At 44.6% G+C, this 12,456-nt stretch overlaps 1 pseudogene; it reads right to left on the bottom strand.

The window, feature by feature from the left end:
* Positions 1–12,243, bottom strand: part of LOC116958202 (discoidin domain-containing receptor 2-like) — an 83,955-nt pseudogene extending 71,712 nt beyond the window's left edge.
* Positions 12,244–12,456: the final 213 nt, after the last annotated feature.

The following is a 12,456-nucleotide window of genomic DNA, read 5'->3' on the forward strand; positions in this document are numbered from 1 at the left end:
GGCAGTCGTCCTCCAACAACAACGGAGGGCAGAGGAGCGACGCTCACAACAACGAGCGTAGCGCCGGGTGGCTAAAGCACAGCAAGTTGGCACCGTAGGGGGCACAGGTGGTGCATCAGCCAGTCATCTCAGTCATCTCAGTCAGTCGACCCGTGGCACCTGGGTCTGCCCCGTGACCTCCTGCCAGCGGGCGTTCGACACTTCACGTGGCCTCAAGGTCCACCTAGCCTGGCACAAGCGTCGTGGTGACGTCACCGCCACTTAGTGGCGAATGAATGGCGGTTGTTGTTCTTGTTGTGTGAGAGAGTAGGTATGTGTGTGTGTGTGAGAGAGAGAGAGTAAGTGTGTGAGAGAGAGTGTGTGTGTGTGAGTAGGTGTGTGTGTGTAAGAGTATGTGTGTGTGTGAGTGAGAGAGTGTGTGAGAGAGAGAGTATGTGTGTGTGTGAGAGTGTGTGTGAGAGGGAGAGTATGTGTGTGTGTGGGAGAGAGTATGTGTGTGTGTGAGTGAGTGTGTGTGAGAGAGAGAGTGCGTGTGAGAGAGAGAGTATGTGTGTGTGAGTAGGTGTGTGTGTGAGAGAGAGAATAGATGTGTGTGTGGGAGAGAGTATGTGTGTGTGAGAGTGGGAGAGTGTGTGTGAGTGAGAGAGAGTGTGTGTGAGTGAGAGAGAGAGTGTGTGTGTGAGTGAGAGAGTGTGTGTGAGAGAGAGTGTATGTGTGTGTGAGTAGGTGTGAGTGAGAGAGAGAATAGATGTGTGTGTGGGAGAGAGTAGGTGTGTGTGTGTGGGAGAGAGAGTAGGTGTGTGTGTCTATGTGTGTGTCTATGTCTAGGTCGACTCAGCCTCAAATGAGTACCTGGTGCGGTGTGTAAACATCGTCACTAGGGAGACAAAGGCGGTCGGGCGTGGTGCTGGCCACCCACCCCCTCGTGTACCGTTCTGGCCTTCATAGGTGCTCGCTAACAGCACTTGCCCCAACAGTCTGTTAAGGCTACACGGGGAATCTTTGTTTATCTTTGTCTATGTGTGTGTGAGAGAGAGTGTGTGTGTGTGAGAAAGAGAGAGTGTGTGTGTGTGAGAGAGTATGTGTGTGTGTGGGAGAGGGAGTATGTGTGTGTGTGTGTGTCTGTGTGTGTGTCTATGTGTGTGTGGGAGCGGTAGTGTAGCGGTCAGCGCGCTGCGCTACGAACCTGGCCGCCCAAGTTCGATTCCCACTCACGACCAACGCCGGTGACGATTATCTGAACAGGTCCTGGGCTTCTCCTAGGTAGACTCAGCCTCAAATGAGTACCTGGCGCGGTGTGTAAACACATCGCCACTGGGGAGACAAAGGCTGTCGGGCGTGATGCTGACCACCCACCCCCTCGTGTGCTTTCGTAGGTGCTGCCCGCGAACAGCACTTGCCCCAACAGTCTGCCGAGGCTAAGCGGGGGGTCTTTGCCTTTGTGTGAGAGAGTGAGACAGGAGGTGAACAGGTTCTGTGACTCTGCGTAAGTCTCGACAAGGCAAGCAAAGTCTCCTTCACGTCTCCGTCTCGCCACGCCAACAATTCAAAGAATATTTTGCGCGTCCCATCAGCCACGCCGCCTCCATTGGGGAGCGCAAAGCTTCAGCGACATTCATTCGAACGCAAGCAAAAGCCGTCTCTCGACGTGCCGGGTCTCATCAGCCGGTGAACTGCCGGATGTGTACGGACAAGGACTCAATCTCTCTGTCCGATGCGGCCTTTGCTCGGCACAAACTGTGAGCAGCCGATAATATGGTGTTGCATACCCTCGGCAATCTGTTCGATGAACATAATGCACACCACGTTCCGTATGTCCAGTAAGAGTGAGTGGGTGAACAAATACCACGTGTCCATTGACCGTTCAAATGACTCCATTTGGACCCTCCTCCCTCTGCTCTTCGCACCTGATTGGCGCACAATTGACGACATCACGTTCACCGCTTGCTCGATTTAACACCTAAGCAGCAAGAGGATTTCTCCACAACTGTGTGTGGCTGTCGCCTGATGAGTCTGCTGGTTGTTGTTGTTGTGGTTGTTGTTGTTGTAACCACCGGCAAAACTTCACGGTTACTCGAATTGTGAATGTTGTAGTGGGTTTACTCTCCAACACACACACACACATCGGGTTAGTGCTGTACTAGTACACTCCACTATACACCACACTATACACTACACTATAATTGTGAATGTTGTAGTGAGTTTACTCTCCAACACACACACATCGGGTTAGTGCTGTACTAGTACACTCCACTATACGCCACACTACACTATACACTATACTACACACTACACTCACTACACTATACACTACACGCACTACACTATACACTACACGCACTACACTATACACTACACTATACACTACACTATAAACTACACTACACGCACTACACTATACACTACACTATACACTACATGCACTACACTATACACGAAACGCACTACACTATACACTACACGTACTACACTATACACTATACGCACTACACTATACACACTACACTATACACTACACGCACTACACTATACACTACACTAAACACTACACGCACTACACTATACACAATACACTATATACTACACGCACTACACTATACACTACACGCACTACACTATACACACTACACTATACACTACACTATACACACTACACTATACACTACACTATACACACTACACTATACACTACACGCACTACACTATACACTATACTACACACTACACTCACTACACTATACACTACACTCACTACACTATACACTACACTATACACTACACACACTACACTATACACTACACACACGACACACACTACACACACTACACACTACACTATACACTATACGCACTACACTACACTATACACTACACTATAAACTACACTACACGCACTACACTATACACTACACTATACACTACATGCACTACACTATACACTACACGTACTACACTATACACTACACGCACTACACTATACGCACTACACTATACACTACACTAAACACTACACCCACTACACTATACACACTACACTATACACTACACGCACTACACTATACACTACACGCACTACACTATACTCTACACGCACTACACTATACACACTACACTATACACTACACGCACTACACTATACACACTACACTATACACTACACGCACTACACTATACACTATACTACACACTACACTCACTAGACTATACACTACACTCACTACACTATACACTACACACACTACACTATACACTACACACTACACTATACACTTCAATACACTACATTATATACTAAACAACTATTCTAAATTGAAAACGTATTTCTATGGAAACGCTTTGTGTTCAGTTCCTTGTCCTTCTCCCACCCCTCCGATGAGCACGGTTGGTTACGTTACGGTGCGAAAGAAGTTCAACATATATACATAGTTACATACTACACAATACACTACAACACATTATACACTATACTATACACTTTACAATAAATTAAACACTGCACTATACACTATTATACACGACACTATACACTACTATACACTACACGATACACTACTACACAATACACTATATACTACTATACACAACACACTATACACTACTATACATACACTATACACTTTACAATACATTATACACTACACTATACACTACTAGACACTAGACTATACACTACTATACACTACACTATATACTACTATACAATACACTATATACTACTATACACTACACTATACACCACTATACACTACACTATACACCACTATATACTACACTATATACTACTATACACTACACTATATAATACTATACAATACACTATATACTACTATACACTACTATACACTACACTATACACTACTATACACTACTATACAATACACTATATACTACTATACACTACACTTTACACTACTATACAATACACTACTATAAAATACACTATACACTACTATACACTACACTAAACAATACACTATACACTACTATAGAATACACTATATACTACATACACTACACTATATACTACTATACACTACACTGTATACTACTATACACTACAATACACTACACTATACTCTACAATACACTATACACTTCTATATAATACACTATACACTACTATACACTACACTATACACTACACTGTACACTACACAATACAATACACTACGCTATACACGACGATACACTACACTATACACTACAATACACTATACACTACGATACACTACTATACACTACACAATACACTACACTATACACTACACAATACACTACACACTACTATGCAATACACTATATACTACTATACACTACTATACACTACTCTATACACTACACAATACACTACACTATACCCTACACTATACACTACTATACAATACACTATATACTACTATACAATACACTATATACTACTATACACTACACTATACACTGCAATAAACTATACACTACTATACTCTTTGGTTCTATTGGGTAAAGTCACGTAAGTGAAAATAAAATAACAAAAAATCACGACGTTTCGGCCACAACACAAGAGGCCTTCATCAGGTGTTATTTTATTTTCACCTACGTGACTTTACCCAATAGAACCAAAGAGTATGGATCCTAGCAGTGACGAAAGCTTTAAATCTATACACTACTATACAATACACTATATACTACTATACACTACTATACACTACACTATACACTTCTATACAATACACTATACACTCCTATACAATACACTATATACTACTATACAATACACTATATACTACTATACACTACACTATACACTACTATACACTACCATACACTACACTATACACTACTATACAATACACTATACACTACTATACACTACACTATACACTACTATACACTTCTATACAATACACTATATACTACTATACACTACTATACAATACACTATATACTACTATACACTATACACTACACTATACACTACTATACAATACACTATATACTACTATACACTACACTATACACTACACTATACACTACTAAACTATACAATACACTATACACTCCCTATACACTACTATACACTGCTATACACTGCTATACAATACACTATACACTGCTATACAATGCACTCTACACTACTATACACTACACTATACACTGCACTATATACTACTATACAATGCACTATATACTACTATACACTACTATACACTACACTATACAATACTATACAATACACTACACTATACACTACTATACACTACACTATACACTGCTATACACTACACTATACACTACAATACACTACACTATATACTACTATACACAGCACTATACACTACACTACACACTACTATACAATACTATACACTACACTATACACTACTATACAATACACTATACACTACTATACACTACACTATACACTACACTACTATACACTTCAATACAATACACTATATACTACTATACACTACTAAACAATACACTATATACTACTTTACACTACACTATACACTACACCATACACTACTATACAATACACTATATACTACTATACACTACGCTATACACTACACTATACACTACTATACTATACAATACACTATACACTACTATACACTACTATACACTGCTATACACTGCTATACACTACTATACAATACACTATACAATACTATACACTACACTATACACTACTATACAATACACTATATACTACTATACACTACACTATATACTACTATACACTGCTATACACTACACTATACACTACTATACACTACACTATACACTACTATACACTACACTATATACTACTATACACTGTTATACACTACACTATACACTACTATACACTACACTATACACTGCTATACACTACACTATACACTACTATACAATACACTATATACTACTATACACTGCTATACAATACACTATACACTACTATACAATACTGTACACTACACTATACACTACTATACAATACACTATATACTACTATACAGTACACTATATACTACTATACACTACACTATACACTACACTATACACTACTATACAATACACTATATGCTACTATACACTACACTATATACTACTATACTCTGCTATACACTACACTATACACTACTATACACTACACTATACACTACTATACACTACTATACACTACACTATACACTACTATACACTACTATACACTACACTATATCCTACTATACACTGCTATACACTACACTATACACTACTATACACTACACTATACACTACACTATACACTACACTATACACTACTATACAATACACTATATACTACTATACACTCCACTATATACTACTATACACACTATACACTACACTACTATACAATACACTATATACTACTATACACTCCACTATATACTACTATACACACTATACACTACACTACTATACAATACACTACATACTACTATACACTACACTATATACTACTATACACTGCTATACACTACACTATACACTACTATACACTACACTATACACTACTATATACTACTATACACTACTAAACACTCCACTATACACTGCTATACACTACACTATACACTACTATACACTACACTATATACTACTATACACTGCTATACACTACACTATACACTACTATACACTACACTATATACAACACAATATATACTACTATACACTACACTATATACTACTATACAACACAATATACACTACTATACACTACACTATACACTACACTACACACTACTATACAATACACTATATACTACTCTACACTGCTGTACACTACACTATACACTACTATACAATACACTATACACTACTATACACTACGCTATACACTACACTATACACTACTATACTATACAATATACTATACACTACTATACACTGCTATACACTACTATACAATACACTATACACTACTATACAATACTATACACTACACTATACACTACTATACAATACACTATATACTACTATACACTACTATACAACACAATATATACTACTATACACTGCTATACACTACACTATATACTACTATACACTACACTATACACTACTATACACTACTATACAATACACTATATACTACTATACACTACTATACACTACACTATATACTACTATACACTGCTATACACTACACTATACACTACTATACACTACACTATATACTACTATACAACACAATATATACTACTATACACTACACTATATACTACTATACAACACAATATACACTACTATACACTACACTATACACTACTATACACTACACTACACACTACTATACACTACACTACACACTACTATACACTACACTATATACTACTATACACTACTATACAATACACTATATACTACTATACACTACACTATATACTACTATACACTACACTATACACTACACTATACACTACTATACATTACACTATATACTACTATACACTACTATACACTACACTATATACTACTATACACTACACTATACACTACACTATACACTACTATACAATACACTATATACTACTATACACTGCTATACACTGTCGTTCCTATAATTTGCACTCCTGTCGTGTTGTTGCATTGTTTGTTGACGTAACGTACTGACCCAGTACCCCATACTGGAGATCTGTGACAAAGAGCTTCATAGCTCATCAGATTCCGCCTCCCGCAGTCGACATACAGATTCTGTCTCTGACCTCTGACCCAACCCGGCCTTCTCCTCCCAACCCCCACTCCTGTGCGCGTCTGTGATGCTCGTATGGTTGCATGCGCACGTGACGCATGTGTGTGTGTGTGTCACCGCATGCCGAAGCAGCTTCTGCTTGGCCGGAGAGTGAGGGGCCAAACGGGCACGGCACGGGCTAGAGAAGAGATGGAGCTGATGTGGTACAAGAGAATGTGGGGCTGAGTGTTCTTGTCGATGACGGGTATCAGCGGTGTCAAGATCGGCCTCTGTGGAAGAGGCTCGTGAAGGACGCTGCTACTGGGCAATTAAAGGCAGTCGCCCTCCAGCAACAACGGAGGGCAGAGGAGCGATGCTCACAACAACGAGCGGAGCGCCGGGCGGCTAAAACGCAGTAAGTTGGCACAGTAGGGGGGTACAGCTGGTGGTGCATTCACCGGTCATCTCAGTCAGTCAACCCATGGCACCTGCTGGGTCTGTCCCGTGACCTCCTGTCAGCGAACCTTCGACACTACACGTGGCCTCAACGTGCACCTAGCCTGGCACAGGTGCCGTGGTGACGTCACCGTCACTTAGTAGCGAATGGCGGGTAATGTGTATGTATGTATGTGTGCATATGTGTGTGCGTGCGTCAGCAGAGCAGTGGCAACCCGAGTCTGATTCCCGCTCACGGCAAACATCAGTGATGAATATCCGAACCGGTCCTGGGCCTCCCCCTAGGTCGACTCAGCCCCAAAAGAGTACCTGGTGCTATGTGTAGTAAACATCGCCACTGGGGAGACAAAGGCGGCCGGGTGCGCTGCTGGCCACCCGCACCCTCGTGTGCCGTGCCGGCCTTCATAGGCACTGCTACTCACTAACAGCACAGTCTGTTAAGGCTATACGGGGGATCTTTGTAATTCGTGCATCAGCATGAGTCACAGAGCGTGTATAGTACAACGTGTCAGGATTGACCGGTGGCATAGCCAAGCAGTCGCCGCTCGTTACAGATGCTCTTGGTTCGAATCCAGCAGGCCGCCCTGGTGATTACCACTCCACATCCTTCTGAACCACATCGACTCCATCTCTTCTTCTCTGAGCCCGTGCTTTGGGGCATGCGGTGGCTGGGCATGCGGGCTACGTGACCCAGCCAGCGCAGCCTCGCCTGCCGGAGGAGCTCACTGATGATGGGACTGCGTCCAGATATTTCAACGGTCTGTGAACTCAAACAATGCAGCCTGGTCAAGCCCAGGAAAGATCGTAGGCAGGCCAGCCTGAATGTTTCTAACCGGCGCAGATGTTCATTCTAGACTCTATAGATGATTCAACGTCTTGCAAGCATAGAAAAGGGAGGGAATAACCGTGGCCGAGAAGACCATGAGCTTTGTATAGAGGAAGAGACCAGGTAGCTTCCACACGGCAGCGTTACGCAGCCGATGAAAAGATAATACCGCTCGACTGATTCGGAGTGAGACTGGTCATAAGCACGGTGCTCGGATATGGGAAACTTCTCCGCTCTCCCCACAATAGCCCCATCACTCATGGGGAGTTGAGGAGAGGGGACATTTGGTGACAAAATACCCAGGCAGGTGCTTTGTTTTTGTGGGGTTGATGGTAAGGCCCCAGCTCTTAGCAGCATGCTCCAGGTTAAGCAGCAGCATCTCCAACTCCTCAAGAGTCGGCAGTAATTGCCAGATCATCAGCATACATAACATGGTTGACCAACAGAGAGCCAGCCCTTGACCGCACCCGGGCATCAATCAGCCTCCCATGGTATCTGTACCACATGGATCCTCCAACGGTACATCCGTGGAAAGCTTCTCGAACTTGGTGGTCAAATAAGATATTAAGTAACGTGGGAGCCAGAGAGCATCCCTGTCGCACCCCAATGTGAACTGGGAATGGCTCTAGCACACCCGGCCATGCAACTTTACCCGGGCCTGCCCACCATCATGAAGGTCCTTAAGAAGTTGTGAGCAGATGGCCAGGGACTCCAAAAGCAGGAAGAACAACCCAGAGCCCAGACCTAGTGATGGTATCACAGGCCTTGGGCAGGTCAATAAAGCAGAGGTGTAGGTCCTGTTGAAATTCCCGACACCTCTGCTGTAGCATGACAGAGAAGATGGCGTCTGAGCAGGACCATCCAAGTCTGAAAGCACTTTGGGGCTCCCACACACACACCCACACTCACTCTCTTCAAAACGGGAGGGAGAGCATACAAACTACACGCAGAAAGGCACCCAAGCGTGGAGTCGAACTTGGGCTCTTGTTGCTGTGAGGGCCTGTAGCCCTTGCCAACCGTGTGCTGCTTTAAAACATTGGAATGTGTTCCGTGATAATGATTTAAACGGTTATTAGGGCTCTACAACACATTCGGCCATGACTGCGTCGTGACATAGCCAACACGGTGGTGGTGGCGTGTGGCGTCGTATCGTAGGTCAAGGTTCGATGGTTTCATCGCTGCTCGCTACTCTACGGGACGTCTGGCAAAAAACATGAGCAGGCCGCAGCATGTACAACATTCTCTGGCCACGTGCGGCGTGACGGGTCCCGCAAGGTCCCACCGTGTCCCGCAAGGTCCCACCGTGTCCCGCAAGGTCCCATCGTGTCCGTCCGCTGCTCGCCGAGTGGCACTGGCTTCTGTTTGCCGAGCGAATAGGTGATAACAAGGTGACACTCATCACACAGAAAGTGCTTGACAATAACGATCTCGTCAAGCAGCATGAATCATCGCACCAACTCGCAGCTAGCGGCACTTTTTGGCTGACCATTGAACAAAGACTTGTGGTCACCGCATCGCGCGCTTTCAGGCACTCTTCTGCGGCCGTCTGGAACGCTCTTCCTTCCGATGTCAGGAAGCCAACGGGAGCTGTGCACTTTTAAATCATCTCGACTGACAAACTCACTCTGATAGAACTGCTCGTTGTTGCGTTTAGTTTGTCCTCCTTCCCCTGCACCTCCGATTAGAGCGTTTGGCTACATACGGTGCAAGATAACAAGTGTGACATACATACTACGCTATGCACTACTATGCAAAGATCCCCCGTGTAACCTTAACAGACTGTTGGGGCAAGTGCTGTGAGCGAGCACCTATGAAGGCCGGAACGGTACACGAGGGGGTGGGTGGCCAGCACCAAGCCCGACCGCCTTTGTCTCCCCAGTGGCGATGTTCACACACCGCACCAGGTACTAATTTGAGGCTGAGTCGACCTAAGTGAGGCCCGGGACCGGTTCAGATAATCGTCAACGGTGTTGGCCGTGAGCGGGAATCGAACTCGGGTCGCCGGGTCCGTAGCGCAGCGTAGCGCTAACCGCTACACCACCGCTCCCCACACACTCCTATAGACTACAATTCACTACACAGACGTCACTCCAATTCGAACAGCCCCCCTCATTAATATGCATGAGCAGGTGACGTCCTCCAAATGGACACTCCCCCCACTCATTAATAATCATGAGCAGGTGACGTCACTCCACATGGGGGGGGGCAGAGGCGCCTCCTCCCCCCCTCCTCGGCGTCAACTCCCAACCCTCACTACAAAGGCAGAACCCTCATCACGTCACGTGGTCTCAGTAACGCTACTGAGACATCAAAGTAAAAAGGACGTCACGATGAACAAGGGATTATAACCTTATTAAAATGAAATACGTCCGTGTCACCGCGCCCTTACAAATTGCACGCGAATTGATGCAATGAATATTTGATACTAAGTTGAATATGTTTATACTAAGTTGAAAACACGTTTTTTTTTATAAATGTTTTTTGTGTTTAGTTTGTAGCCCTTCCCCGCACCTCCTGATTATCCATGGTTGGCTACATACGGTGCGAAATAAGTTCAACATATATACATACTACACTACTATACACTACACTGTACATTACACACACTACACTATACACTACACTCACTACACTATAGGCACTACACACACTACATTGTTACTACAATATATACATGATACACAATACACACACTACAATATACACTACACTATACACTACACACACTACACTATACACTACACGGAATGTACTGGCTTCTCGACCCCGACGGGAAGGGAGTTTCAGAAAATCTGTGTGCAATCCAACAACCATCACTGTCGACAAAGTGCCGGATTACAAACCGCGACCAATCAGTGCAAGTTAGCGACACACCTGGGCAGCCATCCGCACGCTCGCCTGCCCGTACGCTCACCTGCCCGCACGTTCACCTGCCCACACGTACACACGCTCACCTACCCACACGTACACACGCTCGCCTGCCCACACGCTCACCTGTCCACACGCTCACCTGTCCACACGCTCACCTGTCCACACGCTCACCTGTCCACACGCTCACCTGTCCACACGCTCACCTGTCCACACGCTCACCTGTCCACACGCTCACCTGTCCACACGCTCACCTGTCCACACGCTCACCTGCCTGCGCTCACCCCAAGGGCTGCTGCCAGCGCCACGCCTCAGGAGTCTTCCGCCTCTCTGTGTGTGACGCCGCCGGTCACACCGAGAGAGGAAGGGGATGAGGTGGGGGAGAGGGGGAGGTACAGGGGGAGGGAGAGAGAGGGGGGGGAGGTAGAGGGGGAGGGAGAGGGGGGGGGAGAGGGGGAGGGAGAGAGGGGGGGAGAGGGAGAGGGGGAGGGAGAGAGGGGGGGAGAGGGGGAGGGAGAGAGAGACAGAGAGGGTGTCAGAGTGGGAGGTGGTGGAGGAGAAAGGGAGAGGAAGGAGAGAGACACAGAGAGGGTGTCAGAGTGGGAGGGTGGTGGAGAGGAGGGAGAGAGACACAGGG

Source organism: Petromyzon marinus, chromosome 74 (assembly GCF_048934315.1).
Source record: "Petromyzon marinus isolate PM22_M1 ecotype Great Lakes invasive population chromosome 74, UKy_Petmar_22M1.pri1.0, whole genome shotgun sequence".
NCBI classification, from domain to species: Eukaryota; Metazoa; Chordata; class Hyperoartia; order Petromyzontiformes; family Petromyzontidae; genus Petromyzon; species Petromyzon marinus.